Source organism: Peromyscus californicus, unplaced genomic scaffold (genome assembly GCF_007827085.1).
Source record: "Peromyscus californicus insignis strain IS unplaced genomic scaffold, ASM782708v3 Scaffold_5__1_contigs__length_169319896, whole genome shotgun sequence".
Lineage (NCBI taxonomy): Eukaryota > Metazoa > Chordata > Mammalia > Rodentia > Cricetidae > Peromyscus > Peromyscus californicus.
Window position 1 is genome coordinate 137,077,320 of NW_026294573.1, and position 13,673 is coordinate 137,090,992.

Below are 13,673 nucleotides of genomic sequence, written 5' to 3' on the forward strand. Positions count from 1 at the left end.
TTATATGGGTATTAGGGATCTGTATTACAAGGAAAAAGTATTGTTGCTGCAACTAAGAAAGCATGATTTGCTTTATAAATTAATGCTTTACATACAATTCCAAAAGCATATTTGGCACATAGTAATAGATTACCTTATTATTATTACTGGTGCTACTCTTTCAATGACACATGAGAGGAAGTCTTGTACTACTCAAATACCTTATTTCATTTTATTTTATACTGCCACAATATTTTGGATGGCAATCCCTCCAAAAACTTGATCAGAAAAACAAAAGTTGAATACTATATCTGTATTCAATATACATACACACACACACATAAAAATATTTCAATAATCCCAATGCTTAAAAGTGTTAACTTTGTGATAAGAACTTAAAAGAATGAAAAGCCATTCATAATTGCCCTGGATAAGAATAGTACTCTTTCAGCCTACACAGTAAAGTAAGTATAGTGGTCCCTATTCTACCACATTCCCAGACCCATGACAGATCCTAAAACTACACAGCGCTGAACCCTACGGATATGAGTTTTATTTCTTCCTATATACAGATGCCTATGATAATTTCATTTATAATTCAGGCATAGTAAGCAATTAACACAAATGTAATAGAACAATTATGACAACAGAATAAATAGAAGTTATTTAAAACTTATGGGTTATTTTTGTATTTTCCATTTAATATGTTTAGACTATAGTCATCTGCTAGAAACTACTGGCTGTAAGTTGCTCTGAATTCCAGAGTGCCACCAGCCAGGGCAGCCTACAGTTTAAGTGCTGGGTGAATAAATGAGGAAGCCCACTCATCTGCCGCATGAGCGAACTTCTGATAAAGAACTACATCAAAGACACCTTCCACCTCTCTGCAAGACTGCAGAGACCACAGCATTCAATCAAAAACAAAGCCAAAGCAGCAAAATTGGTCACCAGGAGAAAGGACATCAGAACTGCCACAGAAATCACTGAAGAAATGTGACAAAAAAAAAAAAAAACAAGGAAACTCAACTTGCTTGGGTTTTCTGTTTCTCATTCTAAAATGCTGCATGCTCAAACATGGGTGAACCTTAAACATATTAAGCTAGATGAGGGGGGTCTGACATGCTACAGGCTGCAGGAAAATGTAATGGAATTCAGCTACTATCACAAAAGCTACTACTTGGAAAAGTCAAGAACTTCTCCAAAGTTCAAGCCACGGCTTAAGAAGTCTTGGTGATATTTTAGCTTTTGTATATATATTAGCTGGTTCCTACAGTGATTTTCTTGCAATGCTATGCCTGCTTCCAAGAACTCATAACAGTGTATTTATCTAAAATACCTATCAAGCATCCAAGGCCAAAAGAAACAACACCTGTCTCCTAGGTCAGGAGGATAGCTTCATTTCTTGTGCAATTTAGGGTGAGACCCTCCTTCCTTACAGCCTTACTAATAGACTCCTAATTTCTTACCTAACCACTTCAAGGAATGTAGATTGAGCACATAAATTCCCTTCTTGATATACTGACCGATCATTAGCTCTCTGTTGACCTCCTCCTTTACCACTCCCCTTTTGGGTTGTAAAAGAAAGCCTGGTGGTCACTGCCTGAGGAAAATTCTTACCTGCCTTTATGACTCCATAAGAATTCAAGCCTGGTGATCTTGCTCTGGAGAGGATTGCTATTACTTGGGTTTATAACTGGATTCCTGAGAGACTTAGAGAGAACTGAGAGAATAAGGAGACTGAGAGGAGGAGAGAGAGAGGAAAAAGGAGAACAATAGAACTAGATAGGCAAGAACTGGAGAGGAATGGAGTAGATGGGAAGAACTAAACTAAAGGGCTAAAAGAGAGTACCAGAGGAACAAGATGGAAGATGAGGAAGAGCCAGATGGGGAAGAACAAGATGAGAAACAAGGAGATGGAAGAGGAGCTAAGACGGGAAGGAACTAGATGAATGAGAACCTAGATGGGGCAGAACTAAGATGAGAGAATTAAGATAGAACACAGAGGGGACAGCAGATAAATATAGAGAATTAAATAGATAGGAACTAGGCCTGAGTACAGAACTGAAGCTGTGTAGATAGGATCTTATCCCAGAGGAATAAAGTAGACAGACAAAGAGCATGGTGTACTTAGATTCATTTCCCGAAAATAGTTCTCACCGTTTGTAGTTTCTCTTCAACTACAACTATATTGTTAAGGCTGGTCCTTTAATAATATATAAGACTGACACACAAAAACCAAGTCATAGAGTTTTATTCACATCACAATCCAGAAGAGGTGAATAAAGAACCAGAAAATAGATTAGTGGCTGCCAGGGGTTGAATGATAAGAGAGTGGGGATGGAGAAAACAGCTCATATGTACAGGGTAGTTCTTTGTTTCTGGAGTGCTGAAAATATTATAAATTAAGATTGTAGTAATGGCTGCACAATTCATAAATATAAACCACTGAACTGAAAATGCATGATTTATATAGTACATGGAGTATATTTCAGGAAGGTTCCCTCATTCACACTAGTCACGTGTGGCTAGTGGCTACCTTTATAGGCAGGCCAGATACACAGAAGGCTTGCATCACAAGAAGTTCTGTTAGAACTGCTCCAGAGTACCAAGAATCAAGTCAGAACAAGCAGGAAGAAAAACCTAGCAACTCTACCAAAGAAACAACATTCATCTGGGAACTAATGCTGGATTGGGTCCACAACAAACAAGGATGTGAGAAGCCATCTTCTCCTACACTCAGGTATCTGTGAACGAGCAGGAAAAGGAAAAGGAAAAGCAAGCAAACAGAAATTCCCACTTTTTTTTTTTTCAGTCTTCCAAAGCTTGGAAAGATCACAACACTCATTATGGTGATATTTTATTTGTATTAAAGTGTTATTTGTATGTTAATAAATAAAGTTGCCCGGGGGTCAGAGCTATTAGCAAGCCATAGGAAAGCAGGGCAGTGGTAGCGTACGCTTGTAATTCCAGCACTTGGTAGGCAGAGCTGGGTAAGTCTCTGTGTGTTCAGGGATACAGCCATTATTGGATACACATGCCTTTAATCTTAATACCAATCATGGAAAACCTGGAGGCCTATACAGACAGGCTGTGAGGAGGTGGTCATGTGGTTGGGTTTACAACCAATGAGAAGGCAGAACAGGAACTCTATATAAAGACTTTAACACAGGGGTAGCTCTGGTTCGGAGAGGTAGGACCACCGCAGGAGGAAGGGTAAGGTTTTAGCTCTTAGCTCTGACCTCTTGGCTTTCTTCTTTGCATTGGTTCTGTGTTTCTTATTTAATAAGAAGGTTGGATACATCTACATTTGGCGCCCAACGTGACAAGAATTCATTAAAAACCGCTTGGCTTGGCTTGGCGGCAGGTCCAGTTTCCAGCCTGGGCGGCCTGGCTGCCTAGCTTGGGCCCAGGCCTGACTGACCCGCAGCTGGAGCTACTTGCAACTGCTACAAACAACTCAGACCTGCCCTGCTGAACAGGGCCCCTGCCTGTAAAGCCAAGGCTTGACTCTGCTCAAGCAGCTACACTTTCTCTCTCTCTCTCCCTGGATTCACACCTCGAACACCAGGTGGCTGTGAAATTCCCTGGGATTCTACTGTTCTACCCAGACTTGGTAAGTCAATTAACATTATCTATTTAAAAGAGAATTTTTTTCTACATTAAAAAAAAAATGGGCTTTATGTGTACATTGGAAGAAAATTGGGCTTTGTTTGAAATTTTAGGCACTCTGACAATGGAACAACTATATGAAAAGATTAATATTGAACGAATTATTCAGTTTATTACTTTTCTTATCCTCATTTTACTATTTAAAACGATCGTCAACTTAAGTGCCAGGATAACAGTCTTAGAAAAACTTGTTAAACCGGTAAAAATGAATTATAGAGAAATTCAAATTCAGACAGAAGAAATAAATAGTGAAGCTGTTTCAAAATTGGATCATAAGGTTACAGAAAGAAAGCCAGTTTTCACACAATCACCCTTAATTTATCCGGTAGCCGTACAGCAGCTACCTGATGAAGAGAATGAACAAAATACTTGGGTTCCAGTTAAAATGTTAGACTTACGAAGATTTAAGGAGGCAATAGCATCTTATGGCATGCACTCCCCATATGTAAAGCAAATGTTAAACACCTGGTCAACTTGTAATAGGATTATACCAAAGGACTGGCAGGAATTGGCACAGGCTGTTCTTGAACCCGGACAAAATCTCCAGTGGAAAATGTGGTTCAATAATGAGGCTAAAAATATAGAAAAACAATGGAGGGATAGCAGAATACAAATCTGCCAGGATCAGCTTATTGGAGAAGGCCAATATGCCTCAGTAGAAACACAATGTTTATATGATGTCCAAACCCTAGTTCTATGTTGAACGGCAGCTTTGAACGCATGGGACAGAGTTGAAGAACCAGGAAAAAAAACTGAGTCATTTACAAAGGTTATACAGGGCCCAAAAGAATCTTTCACAGATTTCTTACAAAGATTGACTTCAGCAGTACAGAAAATGGTCCCGAATTCAGAGGCTAGTCAGATAATAATTGAATCTTTGGCCTTTGAGAATGCAAATGCAGCATACAAAAGAATAATCAGGCCGTTAAAGGCAAGATCTGCACCTTTGGAAGATTGGATTAGAAATACAGTTAATGTTGAGGCTTATGACCATGATGATATGTGGGTAGGAAAAGCAATTTCAAAAGGTTTGAGCAATGTTAGATGTTTTGGATGTGGAAAGCAAGGACATTTGAAAAGGGATTGTAAACAGGTCATTCCTAGAAATAATGTTTCCTCAAGGAATACTGGCAACAGAATGCCCCTTCCTTCTGGAGTATGCAGAAGGTGTGGTAAGGGAAAACACTGGACCAACGAATGTAGATGAACAAGGGACAGCCAGGGTAATCCTCTGCCTCGAGCTTCGGGAAACTCCCAGAGGGGCCTCAGGCAGGCCCCCACAGTAAATCCAGTTCAAATCTTTCCTGCAGTTGTAGAGGAAACCCCTACTCAAAGCAACTAAATAACCAAATGTCTATTGGAAAAAATCATGTTAGTCGAGATGATGAAACAGAGAAAATAGGAAATTCAGGAAAAAACATAAAGAAAATTTTTTGGCAAACTTCTAATAATGAACAAAGACCAAAACTAACAATAAAGATAAATGATGTTTTGTTGTCTGGTTTGGTAGACACAGGTGCTGACATTACCATAATTGCACCAGAATTTTGGCATCCAACTTGGCCTCTTCAGGAGGTAAACGTTCAACTGTTAGGAATTGGGACATTATCTCGAGTGAAACAAAGTGCAAGATGGCTTGAATGTATAGGTCCAGAAGGACAGAAAGGAAAATTAAAACCATATATGGCTAACATAGCTATGAACCTGTGGGGTCGACACTTGTTACAACAATGGAATACTCAGATTAATATCCCTCCAATCTCAGAAACAAATCATAAATTAGTACATGTTTCTGAGAGAAATATTAAAAGATATTATTCTAATGAGTGCTCACCAGCCATCCATGTCATACAAGAACAGGGCACAACAACTGATAATCTTCCAAAAACATTAACAGCTCTACCTTTAAAATGGTCAACAGACAAGCCTGTATGGGTTCAGCAATGGCCTTTAACAACAGAGAAACTCCAGGCTTTACAAGAGCTGGTGGAAGAACAGTTAAATGCTCATCATATTGAAGAATCAACCAGCCCTTGGAATTCTCCTGTATTTGTTATAAAAAAAAAAATCTGGTAAATGGAGAATGGTAACAGACCTTAGAGCAATTAACAAAATAATTCAGCCAATGGGCTCTTTACAATCTGGAATTCCTTTACCTATTCTGTTACCAAAAGGCTGGCCTCTCATAGTTATTGATTTAAAAGGCTGTTTCTTTTCAATACCCTTACAAGAAAAAGACAGAGAAAGATTTGCTTTCACAGTGCCTACTTATAATAATTCTCAACCGGTTAAAAGATTTCAATGGAGGGTTCTCCCACAGGGAATGTTGAATAGCCCAACTTTGTGCCAATATTTTGTAAAACAGCCATTAGAAGTGGTACGTAAAAAATTGCCTAAATCTATAATTTATCATTATATGGATGACATTTTATTAGCTGACTCAAATGCAGATACTTTAGAAAGAATGTTTGAAAAAGTAAAGAAAATTTTGCCTTGCTGGGGATTACAAATTGCTTTAGAAAAGGTACAAAGAGGAGATTCTATTAATTATTTAGGATATAAAATAGAACTTCAAAAAATTAGACCTCAAAAAGTGCAAATTAGGAGAGATCGACTACAGACTCTTAATGACTTTCAAAGAATATTTGGAGACATTTCTCATCTAAGAACTATTGTTGGGGTAAAAAATGATGAACTGAATAATTTGTTTAAAACCTTAGAAGGTGATAAGGACTTAAATAGTCCAAGAGAATTATCACCTGAAGCTGAGAAAGAATTGGCCTTGGTAGAAAAGAAATTACATGAAGGGCACGTAGATCATATTGATCCAAAGCTGGATTGCATTTTGGTTATTTTACCTTCTAGGCATTCCCCAACAGAAATATTAATGCAAAGGGAAGATATTATATTGGAATGGATATTTTTACCAAATAAACCAAATAAAAAATTAAAAACTTATGTGGAAAAAATCTCTGACTTGATTTGGAAAGGAAAATTGAGACTTTGTCAATTAGCAGGAATAGACCCAGCAGAAATTGTTGTACCTTTAACTAAGGAGGACATTGAAAAATTATGGATAGAAAATGAAGCTTGGCAAAAAGCTTGTAGTAATTTTTTGGGAGAAATTAACAGCAAATATCCCAAAAGCAATAGAATTGATCTTATAAAGAGAGCTGATTGGATCTTGCCTTGAATTTTGAGGAAAAAACCCGTATCTGGAGTTCGTACATTTTATACAGATGCCAACAAACAAGGAAAGGCAAGTTACCAATCAGAAAATTTAAGTAAAGTGGTTCAAAGTCCTTATAATTCAGTTCAAAAATCAGAATTGTAAGCTATTCTGTTGGTATTAATGGATTTTTCAGAACCTCTCAATATAATAACTGACTCTCAGTATGCTGAAAGAGTAGTATTACATATTGAGACTGCAGAATTTATCCACGATGCTTCAGAATTAACTTCATTATTTATTCAATTACAAGATACAATCAGAAAAAGGAGTCATCCTTTATATATAACTCACATCCGATCCCATACTGGTCTGCCAAGCCCTCTAGCACAAGGCAATGATGAGATTGATAAATTATTGATAGGAAATGTGCTGGAGGCCTCAGAATTTCATAAAAAACATCATGTAAATAGTAAAGGTTTAAAAAAGGATTTTTCCATAACCTGGCAACAAGCCAAAGAAATAGTAAAGAAATGTCCTACTTGTTCCTTCTACAATCAAACACCATTACCAGCAGGATGTAACCCAAAGGGTACTCAGAGGAATGAAATCTGGCAGATGGACGTGTTTCACTTTGCAGAATTTGGAAAACTGAAATATGTACACCACACTATCGATACTTATTCAGGATTTCAATGGGCAACTGCTTTGAGTTCTGAAAAAGCTGATTCTGTAATCACTCATTTGCTAGAAGTTATGGCCATTATGGGTATACCTGCACAAATCAAAACTGATAATGCTCCATCATATGTCTCTGTTAAAATGAAACAGTTTTTTGCTTATTATAATATAAACCATGTTACAGGTATACCACATAATCCTACAGGTCAAGCAGTTATAGAAAGATCAAACAGAACTCTAAAGGATATGCTAAATAAACAAAAAGGAGTAACAAAAACCCCCAGAAATAGACTACATAATGCTCTATTAACTTTGAATTTTCTCAATGCCAATGAGAAAGGAACAACAGCTGCAGAGAGACATTGGATAATAGAAAAAACTACAGAATTAAATCAACCTATATACTTTAAGGATGTGCTGACCTCAGAATGGAAACCAGGGTATGTGTTACATTGGGGACGAGGTTTTGCTTTTATTTCTACAGGAGAAGATAAGCTGTGGGTACCATCAAAATTGATAAAGGTTCGATTTGAACAAGAGAGACCTCTTAATTAGAGGAGGTGATAGTTCATCAACTATCGTAAACATCCAATTTAAACTAACTTATACCAGTAACACATGCCTTTTCATTTAATCAGATAACTTGTCAAAAAGGAACATCCCCAAAAAACCTTGGGGAAAGGTTTTTGTTTTTGTCTTTTAGGAGAATGAAGGTTAAGGAATTTGAAGAACACTGGACAAATGAGACAACTGAAGAAAAGGAACAAATCATCTATCCTAAGAAACAGAGTGAAATGGCGTATGGGTATGTTATCTAAAAAATTTTATGTCTTCCTACATGTTTGTTTCTGCTTTTCTTTAAAGATTTAACACTATTTAACTTCTAATAGTCCCAGTTCAATTAAAATTTAAAGCTGACTTTGGAGTTGGAGAATGGCTCTCTCCTTCTTTAAACTCAAGCATGTTGTTAAAAGGAAAATGCAAACTCCCTGTATCATGCCAGAAGAAAAGAGCCATCTTCTGCTATGGGACAGGAGAAAAGCCAAATTAATTAAGGGACTATTCTATTACGAATCTCAACTCTTTGATTCTATTCTGATTCTTTAAACTTTTCTTAAAGTATGAATTTTATATCAAAATTTACAAGATCAATATATATAGATATATATACATTTTAAACTTTGTTAAGATATAAATGGTCATATAGAGTACTAACTAATTCTAAAAAGTCACATATATAGTCTTTGTGTTCGAGTCTCTTATCAGTTTTTTGCAGGAAATCACGGTTAGGCCTAACATCAACTGAAGTCTCCAGGAAGAAGATGGGGCCCCACAACAACAATTCCACGTGGACAATAATAACATCACTAAGCTGACAAACATCATCTACAGATCAGCTTTGAACTACAAAGTGCTCAGAGCAATTTTGAGAAGAGCTAGCTGAGATGATCCAGTCTCAAAGACTACTTGAATAAGGATTTGAGATAAACCCTGAATTTTGGCATTATACACAGACTGGATAACGAAGGATATATTTACCTTTCCTAGAATTTGACAATTAACCTAAAATTTTTCTTTCAGGATAAAGATACCTTCGCCCATACCCAGCAGGAAGCAATTTCAAGAATACAACGCCCACATTCCCAAAGAGGTGGTGTGGGGCGGTTGGTTTTTTTGGTCTTTTAATGGGTTTTGGGTCTGGGATAATTTTCATTGATTAGGGGGGTTGGTTACAAGTTGTTGTCAAGGGTTAGGAAAAAGGCTAAGCAAAGGAGATTAAAGGTTCTTATTAAAAAAAAAAAGAAAGAAAGGAAAAATGTAAATACTTTACATTGGATTGTTTTATATTGTATACAAATTATATATATTGAAATTGATATTGTTAGAAAATGTTATATATATTTTTCTAATTGTACCGTTCATCTAACAATGTAATGCAATTTTCTGATCCTTGAATGTTATTACCAACTATTAGGATATAAAGAAATGAAAGTTAGTAGTTAGATATTATAATAGAACTTGTAGTTATATTAGGTATGTTTTCAAGATTGAGTAGATATATTTTAGATAGACAGGTTATCTTCAAACCCTTCAGAGATCTACAGAATATGGCATTTAAAATGTTTTAATAACTTAGAAAATTTTTCTTTTTTGTTATGACTATGAGACATGTCGGCTCCTGGCAGTACCAATCTACTTCAGAGAAAATATGGGCATTGAAGAAACTGCATATGGAGTTAACTTTCATTGTGGCAAAAGTTAGCCATTGGACAACAAAGTATCCTCGAATCAACAGGACAAAATGGACAGACAGGACATAAAACAAAGGATTACTGATTCTTGCCAAAACAAGTGTGGTTATGGCTTTATCAAAAGGCATCTTCAGAGGCCAGGACAATATGGCACCATCCCTGAAGTGGCCTTCGCAATTCGAAAAAGGTACAGTGCCCTTTTCTTCGAAGGCAGCTGAACAGGCAGTGGGCCGATGGCCTCTGATGTGCAATGGAACAGCAGCTGAAACAGTTATTCGTGAAGAGTAACTAAGCTCACGCCTCTCAATAGTAGACTGGCATTTGATAGAGGGATATGGAGAAGAATGGGATGCTGAGATGAAGCCATATATACACAGCCAAGAAGAATGGACAATTGAATTAAAAAACCATCAACAATTTCCAGAATTTAAAATCCTGAATCATGACATGACACTAGTGGAATTCAGGTGTTTCTGGTACATGGACTACTCTCACTCAATGTGAGGTTGAACTGTTGACCTTGTGTACATCCTACTTCACAAATGAGTCTGTCAGATATGCTAAGCCTATAGGCTGAAGATGATGCCCCAGCACTTCGGAGAAACCTCAGGTGACTGTCCAGACAGCTGTCTGTTTCTGTCAACTCACAAATTTTTTGGAAGTTGCTTATGTGCACTTCCTGTTTTTATTTTTGTTAGCTAATATTATTTCCTTCTTGGGTCTCTGAGGGAGTTGAAGATTAGTTAGTTATAGTTGAAGGTTAGTTAGTTATAGTTGAAGATTAATTAGGATACATTTTGGACTTACCAAAATAGGATAGATAATGAAATTATTTTCTCTGAATTTGTCAAATACAAATGGACTAGACATTGTTTAGGTATTTATTACTTGTATATATTGTATATAGTTATTGTCCTTTTGTATATAGTTTTTCTTATATTAGTTATAAGCTTTTTCTTTTTTTTTCCTTTTTATTAAAATAGAAAAGGGGAAATATGGTGATATTTTATTTGTATTAAAATGTTATTTGTATGTTAATAAATAAAGTTGCCCGGGGGTCAGAGCTATTAGCAAGCCATAGGAAAGCAGGGCAGTGGTAGCGTACGCTTGTAATTCCAGCACTTGGTAGGCAGAGCTGGGTAAGTCTCTGTGTGTTCAGGGATACAGCCATTATTGGATACACATGCCTTTAATCTTAATACCAATCATGGAAAACCTGGAGGCCTATACAGACAGGCTGTGAGGAGGTGGTCATGTGGTTGGGTTTACAACCAATGAGAAGGCAGGACAGGAACTCTATATAAAGACTTTAACACAGGGGTAGCTCTGGTTCGGAGAGGTAGGACCACCGCAGGAGGAAGGGTAAGGTTTTAGCTCTTAGCTCTGACCTCTTGGCTTTCTTCTTTGCATTGGTTCTGTGTTTCTTATTTAATAAGAAGGTTGGATACATCTACAACTCATTGGTCAGGGCTTCAGCCCAGAAGTCCATTTCCAAGGCAATGCTGCTCCTCAGAAAAGATGATCTACTGTTTGCATTAAAACCAGCAAAGAACTTAACAGACAAGGTATAAAAAATATACACAGATGAATATATAAATATGTATATATTAATATATACATATTTTTATATATATATAAAAGAAATATAAACAGATGCTTCTGGTTATTTTCATAACTGTGTGAAAACAATATAACAAATTTTAAGTGAACTTCATTTACGCATTGCTAAGTGAAAATGTAACAATCAACCCCTCCCTTATTGAAGATGATGGTTCTGTGAAGCCTCTCAAAGACTTGAATCACGGATCGCATTTTACAGTGTCAACTGCTGCTTTATACTGCCCTCAAGTGGCAACATTAGATACTGCAGCTTACCAAACTGCTTTTTCCACTGATAATTTAAAAGCTATTCAAAGGCATAATACAGATATAACAAAAGTAATTGTATGGAATGGGCTGGAGGAAAGCCTAAATATTCAATTCCAGTTCAGGTGCCTCTAGAAAAATTCCCTCAATAAACAACAACTTATTACATTAGTGTTTCTGACATCATCAGCAATATGACCTTCAGCAAGATAGTATACTTTCTTGTTCAGCCTCATTACTTTTGCATAAGATGTGACTAACACTATAACCTACACCAAATACACACACACACACACACACACACACACACACACACACACACACACACACACGGCAAAGTAAATGTAAAACTAGTAACAGTGGCAGTTACACAGTAAGTGCTCAATAAATACTAGCTAAGATTTGCCCATTAAAATAGGATTGAAGAAAAGGATGGCAATATTCTCAACCTGAGGTGAGGTCTGCTTTTAAAGTCAGTATCAAGTGAGTCCCAGGAAAGGCGCAAAGCTGCACAGAGAAACCCTGTCTCGAAAAACCAAAAAAAAAAAAAAAAAAAAAAAAAAAAAAAAAAAAAAGTCAGTATCTACCTGAAAAAGAAAAGTCCTCAGGAAAAGTCATGAAAGTATGCCCAGCGCTGAGGGGCACTAAAAACAAGGTGTGAAATCTTACAATTACTATGTAGAGTATGAGTGTATGAATCTACCAGATAAACCATTTATACTAATCAAATACCAGCTCAACCAATTCTGCCTTTCTAATACAATGGACAGAAAAAGAGCAAACTGGAATCTCACAAAGCTCAGCTTACCTCTCCTTATGTATATGTTTTAAAGAATTACAAACACTAAAGTAAGTTTATAAAATAAGTTATTCTAAAAATACCTAAAATACAACACAGTGAACTTTTCCAAACGTCGTACTAGTAGAAACTCCACAAGAAATAAAGATGCCATATCAAAGGTACTTGCCAACTCTTTCATTCTAGAAACCACTTTTGACAACAGATACTTTCTTCTTTTCATAGTGATTAGCAGCCAGGTATAAAAGTCAGAACAAGCTACAAGATGTGATTCTGTATGAAGTCTTTTAATCTTTCTCTCACTTGTGAAATGGTGGATAATAATATTTTATTGTGGGGATGACAAAAAGAATTAAAACATTAGTGGACTTAAGCTACTCACACAGTGTGTTGAGTGTCATGGAACACTAAACAAATGGTTGCAATACATTGTCATCGTCATCATCATCATTGTTGTTGTAGTTACTATAAAGAAACTATCATGTTGTTCCAAACATGCATAATAACGTCATCTCATTGCTTAACCGGGGAAGAAAAGAAAGAAAAAAGAAAGAAAGAAAGATGCCAGGGGTGGTATTGTTAAATGACCCAGTAGCTAAGAATACTGGGGTTCAATTCCCAGGACCCACATGATGGCTACGGGTCTGTAACTCCAATCCCAGAGGATCTGATGCCCTCTCTACCCTCCCCGGCATAGACAGGGTATAAAGCCACATATGCAGGCAAAACTGCCATACACATAATAAAATAAAATAAATTTTTTTTTTTTTTTTTTTTTTTTTTTTTTTTTTTTTTTTTTGGTTTTTTTCGAGACAGGGTTTCTCTGTGTAGCTTTGCGCCTTTCCTGGAACTCGCTTTGGAGACCAGGCTGGCCTCGAACTCACAGAGATCCGCCTGGCTCTGCCTCCCGAGTGCTGGGATTAAAGGCGTGCGCCACCACCGCCCGGCTAAAATAAAATTTTTAAGAAGAAATAAAGATGGCAATTTATATATTTGTTTAACTTAACAACTAAATCCACCTGTCCACTGCTTTCTCTCCTCACTCTGGCCCCAAGAGTACTCATCTAACTCTATACCTTGTTCTGATTATACTTTGGACTCCCTTTTCTGGCTTCACACAATATCCATCACATTTTTCAATCCATGCCCCAAAGGGAAGCTTATCTAATAGACTCTGAAGCTTTTTTTTTTTTTTTTGCTTTGTGGAGACAGGGTTTCTTTGTGTAGCCCTGGTTGACTTGGATCTCACTCTGTAGAC

At 36.8% G+C, this 13,673-nt stretch overlaps 1 protein-coding gene across 3 annotated transcripts in view; it reads right to left on the reverse strand.

Moving 5' to 3' along the window:
* Positions 1–13,673, reverse strand: part of Atp6v1h (ATPase H+ transporting V1 subunit H) — a 115,117-nt gene that overhangs the window by 83,498 nt on the left and 17,946 nt on the right. The gene's annotated exons all lie outside the window — the stretch shown is intronic.